We start from the raw sequence: 7823 nt of genomic DNA, 5'->3' as shown, positions 1-7823 counted from the left end.
ACTTCTTGTTAATGATGGAGGTCAGAAGAGAATATGTCAGAGTTGTTCAAGGCCATAAAAACTACAATAACAACTGTTTCCAACAGCAGTGTGCATAAGGGCATTTCTGAACGCTCAAAGTGCGGAAAGTTGAAATGAATCAGCAGTGGAAGACCATGCCGGCTCCACTAGTGTCAGATGAGAACAGGAAGATTAGGCTACAGCAGTCATGTGACCAACAAAACTGGAAAAAGTTTGAAATGAAATCGAAGATTGAAAAAAATGTCACCTGGTCTGATGAATCTGAATTTCATCTATGATTTGCCAATGGCTAAGTCAGAGTTTAGAGAAACATATAGCATTATTACAAAGATCCACCCTGCCTTGTTGTCGACTGTACAGTCTGGTGATGGTAGTGTAATGGCATAGAGAATGTTATTTTAGTACTTATTAAACCTCTTAATACTAACTGTATGTCATGTGAATACCACTGCGTACTTAAGTTTTGTTCCTGACCCTTTGTATGCCTTTACATCCACAGCCTACCCATTTTTGTACATGGACACTTCCAGTCGGATAAGGTGCCATTTTGCAAAGCACATATCATCTCAAACTGGCTCCACAAACATAACAGAGGCTTCAGTTTAACTCCAGTGGTTTGCTCAGCCCCCAGATCTCAATTCAAGGACCAGGGCATCTTTGGGATGAGGTGGAATGGGAGGTTTAGAGCATGAATGTGTGAAAGAAAGATCTGCAGGGACCACCTGATACTATTGAATCAGCATAGACCAGAATTCCTAAGGAATGTTTTAAAGAGTTTATGATATTCTGGAAGCAAAAAGGGAGTCCTAACAGGTAGCAGATAGATGTAACTTATAAAGTGTTTACTGAGTGTACCGAGGGTACATGGTTTTGTATTTCCCTCTTTCTGTTTTCTAGTTGTAAATCTGTGTAAGCACTCCGATGTTTTATTTAGAATAGTGTGCTATGTAACTAAAGTGATATTATTAAAGCAGACAGTAAATCTATGCCAGATCTGCATCTTTTAGTGATATGTACAGGCAGTTGTACTCGCTGTCAGCAGTACGCACACAGAAGAAGTGTCAAATCAAGTAATGCAATGGCAGTATGAAGATATTAAAATAAGTGTCTCCATTGCAGAAATTTCAAAAACCCTGTAATCAAGAGATATTAGGGAACTCAATTCACCACTAGAGATGACAGACTAAAGCTGCCAGATGGGTGAAACAGGAATGCACATCCATGGCAGGTTCCTCTCAGTTGTTTGGGCGCCTCAGAATTGAATTGTGGTCAGCAGCAGAGCAATCAGGAGAACTTTAAAAGCAGATCTACAGTAGAATGAGTACAATGTGCACAAGACGCAAATCAGTTATATGGTGAACATAGAATCCAACTTGTAAAAATATTTATGATGGTGTCAGAGGTTCTACACCTTGTGTGTAAAAAATAAAAACTGCAATAAAGACGTACGTGTGGAGATATTCAGGAAGAAGTAGAGCAGGTTTAAAAGTGTTTTACGTACAATAAAGGACAAGTTCATCTTGAAATATAGAAGTAGTATGAAAGGGAACTCTATGGTACATAAACACGGAGCTAAACATGAAGCTACCAGGAAAGAAAATTGTATAAGGTGTACAGTACCACTAATTCAAACACTAACCAAGAGCATAAGAGCAATGGTTATAAAGGATATTAGGAAAACTAAAAGACAAATGCTGTATATTGTGAAAAAAGATGAGAGATTATCCAAAGAGATTCATTCTGATTTTCAGCAGTAAAAGAACAATCAAGACGTTGGTGAAATTCTTAAGGAATGTTAAGGGTGAACTAAAATATACAAACAGGAAAATAGCAGATATACGTACACAATATGATCTGAATGCACACCGGAATGACTAAAAATGAATAAAATAAAAAAACAAAACTACTGACTTTACAGTCGCATTTACATTAAGGCATTATGCAGATGTGTTGTTGTTGATATAAATGATCCCCAGTAGCGTTTCTTGATGCATGTCTGCTGAATGATTTTTTAGCTGAAATTACTCAGTCTTAGTATGTCAGAGAGAGAATGTGTAGCATTGTTCATAATGACACTCAGTTTTGTTTTAAAGCTTTCCTTTGCTACTACTTCCACGGTGTCCAGAGTGCATCCCATAATTGAGCCTGCCCTTTTAATTGGCTTGTTGATTTAGTTGGCTGCTCTCTAAAGTGATATTACCAAGCCGGCACACCTCAGCATAGAAAATTACACTGACCATCACAGAGCTGTAGAAGATGTGAAGGACGACACTTCCCACATTAAAGGAACGCAGTATCCTAAGAAAAAAAGCCTGCTCTGTCCATCCTTATATATAGTAGCTATTCTGTGTTATGAGGTCATTCCAACCTGACATTGACGTGGACCACGTCTACATCCACTCCCTGAATAATCATCATACACAGAGGCTCTTTGGTGTGGCGAAATAACCAGTTCCTTGGTTTTACTGACGCTAAGATGCAGCCAATTGTGTTTGCACCAAGGAACAAACTTGTCCAGCTGACTCTGTGTCACACCTCTTTATGAATACACCCAATAAGTGCAGCTTCATCTTAGAAGTTCTGCAAGTGACATGACCTGGTGTTATATTTATATTCTGAGGTGAACAGAATAAAGAGAAAAGTAGACAGGTCTGTTTCTTGTGGTGCTCCAGTGTTGCTCATATCTGTATCAGAAACACAGTCCTTGAGTATCACAAACCACGGTCTGCCTGACAGATAGTCCATTATCCAGAAAGCGACACCTGCATAGCTTACCACTTATCAGGGATGGATGGATGGATGGTATTGAAGGCAGTGGAGAAATTGAAAAACATATTCCTCAGAGTGCTGTCCAGGTGAGAATAAGCTTTCTGGAGCAGACAGATAATTGCATCCTCCACTCCAGTCTTTGTCTGATAGGCAAACTGCAGTGGGTCCAGGTATTCCACCACAAGAGGACTCGTACAGGACAGGACCAGCCTCTCAAAGGTCTTCATAATGCGAGATGTAAATGCCACTGGTCTGTAGTCATTAGATGAAGAGACACCTGCCTTCTTTGGAACAGAAACCCCGCAGGATGTTTTCCACAGCAGCGGCACTTTCTAAAGGTTTAAGGACAGACTGAACAGGTGACAGAGGATGTCACAAAGTTGGTCGGCACAGGCCTTACGAACGCGAGGACTGACTCCATCTGGTCCCACGGCTTTTCCTGTGAGTAGCTTCCTCAGTTAACATAACATACTTAAAATAACTGCACACTGGGGAAATTCTGAACTGGAAGCTAACCAATTTTATCCCTCTATATAAAAAGGACGATAAGGCGGACACAAATAACTACAGGCCAATAAATTTCAAATGCATTTGATAAAACACCACATGCAACGTTTATGATCAAACTAAGAGAATTAGGAATTCAAGATGCAAAATTGCCTTAAACAAAGGCACCAAAGAGATAAGCTGCAAGAAGCACTTTTTAATTTAGCTGGTAGTAAAAGTGGTGCCCCTGCTCTTTTTAAAATACATAAATGGTCTTGATAATAATATACTGTAAATAATTGGAGGTTTAGTTTACAGGTTATACCAAACTAGGTGAAATGGCAGAAAAATCTACAATCATTACAGAGGACCTGGACAGAATTTAGGCTTGGATAAATTTGTCATGAATTAAAGTTAATGTAAATAAATGTAAAGTAGTATATATAGGAAGTACAAATACTAGATTTTAATATAATTGGGTTTGACACCTCAACATACACCTTATGAGAAGGACCTAGGAGTCATAGTGGACTCATCACTAATGTATCTATTGTACATCTAGACAGTGTGCAGAAGCAATCAAGAAAACTCATTGAATTTTATATAGGATATATATATATATATATATATATATATATATATATATATATATATATATATATATATATATATATATATATATATATATATATATATATATATATATATGTTATATAGATCTGGCCTAGGTTATATAGCACAGCAGGCAAACTACAACTAATGGAAGGTTATGATTAAGTTATTTAATGCACTTGTGAGTGTTCATCTGGAGAACCGTGTGTGACACAAGCACTGGTGGAATTCCAGAGAAGACCAGCTAGGCCATTTACAGGACTCTGAGATATGATCTAGGAGGAAAGACTGAAGGAGTTGAAGCTTTTCAGCTTAAGAAATTGGACAATAAGGGATGAATAGTGTGGTGGATCTAAGCTGTTGCAGTAAAATGAGCTTTTCAGCAAGAACATGGTGACAAGGATGGAAAGGCTTTCTTCACACAGAATTATAGACACATGGAATAAATTAACAAATAGTGTGGTAAAGAGTGGGACTTTAAGGACCTGACTTAGTTTATTGAGCTTGTTTAGCTGAATGGTCTGTTCTTGTCAGAAATGTTGTGATGTTCTCATGAGTGGCAACTGGAAACACAGAGAAAAGCAATGGGAAAGAGACTGAGACCTCTAGATGCCTTAAAACATTTTCTGCTCTCTTAACCAGAGGGGACCAAAAGCATATCAGAAGAGAAGTTAGGTCATCACGAGAGGAAGAACGATGCCCCTACCAGCATGTTACAACTAGAACAATATGAAAAAGACAGTTTGCATGTGTCTACTGAGAAGAAGTTGTAGATGATTATTTAGTACAGAAAGAAGAATCCAGCCAGAGCTAAGATGCCTATGTAATGATCAAGAACGGAGAATAAAGCCTGATTTTTTTTTTTACAAAACACCAGAGAACTTTATCAAAGAGCTTGAGTTTTTACTGTTTGACCACCGCCTGCCCAGCAATGAGCACAGCTTAGAGAGGAAAGATACATTTGAAATGAATGTTAGACAATGAAAAAGTTTTCACTGTAGGAGCAACTCTCACAAGAATGAGGGAACCCACACCCATACCAAGTTGAAATGAAAATAATGAAGCTCCCATCCATTCTTTGAAAACAATAGTGCCCTTTTTTTTTTTTAGATCTGAGATTCTGTTCTGCACTTTTTGGTTGTGAATGAAATGTGGCGCACACCTGAGAACATATATAATGTTAGTACAGCAAAGACGTTTTCAGCCTGCGGACACTTGATCGTTTCATCAGACTGGGGGCTGGGGGGTTATCTTGTTGAGAGTGGGGTCCCCCTTGGTGATTTTTGCCAGAAACGCAGCACAGAAATTTTGCAAACATTCATTAGGATGCTACCCGCTGGGGTCCAAACCCCCCTTACACTGATTGTCCTTGTTTCCTCTTTTACTAGAACTTTGGACAGCCACAACTATAAAAAGGAAGGTTAAGTTTGAGACATGGTTTTGCTTCACTAGTGACAGCTCCTTCTCTCAAGCCTTCGAGAACTGGCCTAAAGAGCTTGGCGGGAGACTAATGAGAAGCGCATGACTGAGACTCTCACTGTTGATTTTTGAGAAGCCAGTACCCTCATCTTTAAAAGGGCCAAAGGAATCCACTCTTTGATGAGGACCATCTGCTCTTGTCTTTAATGGCATCACTCAAACACCTTCAGTTTCTCCCAAAATGAAATGCTTCTTTCATTGTCAGTTTAAGTTTTTCTTTTTATTTACTGCCCTGTCTATATTCTGTGCCAAACCGTTTGCATATCAGAAAATCTCACATAGCACTTTTTTTATTTAATGGTCTATCCCACCATTTTCTGAACTTGCTTTCTTTATCCCGGTATCACAGAAAGCTTATTTATTTAATGATGTGTTATTTCTGTAGGTTAATGACAGGGAGTACAAGAATTCCAATGTACTTGTGACAAATGGCAAATGAAGGTGGAACTCGAACTTGGACTTTTTCTAAGTGATATGAGTTGGGAAGCTATTCTGATATCTACCCATAGCCAAGGTTAGTATTTCAGCAAATCCACCATCTGAATTCACTTTCTCTGTTGTCCGGTATACTGCGGTGGGCTGGAAAATGGATGGATGGATGTTGCCAGGTATATATCACCATAAAACTTCATAGAAATTGCATTGTGATATGAAATAAAACTGGACATTTGCCATATAATTTTGGGTGGCACAGTTGTGGCATTGCTGCCTTATAGTAAGGAGATCAGGGTTTGCCTCCCGGGTCCTCCCTTCATGGAGTCTCATGTTTTCTCAGATGCGTTGTTTTCCTACCACTGTCTTATAGACATGCAGGTTGGGTGAACTGGCAATGCTAAATTGACTCGAGTGTGTGTTTAGTGTTTGGTGTGTGTGTGCGTTCACCATGCAATGGACTGGCACCCTATCTATGTTTGCCCACCACAACAACCAGACCCTGCGACCGACAATAAAAGCACAATATTTCACTTACAATATTTGCCAGATTTTACATATTCATAGAATCACTTTTCGAACTTTATTTCTGCATGTGGCGACCAAACGACTATAACGGGATACTCATCTCCGGTCCTGGGGGTCCACAGTGGGTGCAGGTTTTCATTCAAACCAGTTTTGTCATTAGAAGCCAGGCCTAGCAGATGATGAAACTTGATATTTAACTATATGGCTTGTTAGTGTTTTAATTCTTCTAAGGGAAATCATTATCACAATGTAGATTTTTCATTTTCTGAGAATGTTATCCTTATGGTTTGTGGTCCGGGACAGATTGGTATCTCTTGGTCCTTCACTTCTGTCTCATTTTATTTCAAAACATTTTATTAGTACAGATACTTCATGACGCAGTACACAGGCAGGTGGTTCCTTTGTCATTTGCACCTCGTTATTAACTGACGGCTGGTTAAAAAATGAGCAACAATTAAAAATTAAATGTGATGTTTAAGACTAAAATAGGAAATTAAGGGCTCCAAATTATAACAAAAGAGTTAACTAAAACTAAGCCCAAAAACATATTGTTTTAGTAGTAAATAAAATGGTTCTAATTAAAAAATGGAATCTGCAGCCACTGTGGACCTCCAGGACTGGAACTGAGTACCTCAGACTATAACGTTAGTATCTGAAATGTCACAGTTTAACACAAATAAAAAAATAACTTTATCTAAAAAATAAAGATTCACACCTGCATGGCACAAGTAACAAGGCTAATATAAGGGCAGTTTTTATTAGTATTTACAGTAAATATGTTGGTTTTACATTTTTGTCTCTGCTGTTTACATGGAAATATAAAATTCCCATGGTGCATGCAGTTTTCAATCCATGTCCAGCAAAAAATTCAATCAAACCCCATATCTATGCATATACAGTATACATTCTTGAACCTGTTCAATCCGGTTCAAGGAGCCTATCCTGGCCACATTGAGAACACACCCACAGTCATACATGGCCAATTCGGAGCAAAGGAGGTAGGAGAAAACCCACAAAGACACACAGAGAACATGCAAACACCACAGACAACAACCAGGCATGGTGTTTAAACACAGGAGTAGGCTGCAAACTCATCTCCTTACTTTGGCTGACTTAATCAGGGAGGTTGCATCAGAAATACCAAGTAGCCATGGCTCTTTTATTTATTTATTTTTTTCAATTTCTCATCCCCTTTTTTCCAATAGATGTCAGACACCAACCCTAAAGGGGGCACCAGTTCAAGACTGGGCACACTCATTTTATTGCCATCAGTCAACTCAACCTGTATGCCTTTACGATGCTGGAGAAAACCGGACCATACAGACATGAGGAGATATGCGCAGCTCGTATGTGTGTCTTTTGCTTCCAGAAACTTTCTTTCCATGGTGTGCTGTTTTTTTTAAAGGAGGCTCATAGCAGAGACCTGATGAGTCTTTTTACAATTGTCCTTCCAGCTATGTTTGATTGTTCTTAACTCGTTACTATTTTAATATATA

Source organism: Polypterus senegalus, chromosome 1, assembly GCF_016835505.1.
Source record: "Polypterus senegalus isolate Bchr_013 chromosome 1, ASM1683550v1, whole genome shotgun sequence".
Taxonomy (NCBI): domain Eukaryota; kingdom Metazoa; phylum Chordata; class Cladistia; order Polypteriformes; family Polypteridae; genus Polypterus; species Polypterus senegalus.
The sequence above is the reverse complement of the archived record's forward strand: the minus strand, read 5'-3'. Positions refer to the sequence as shown.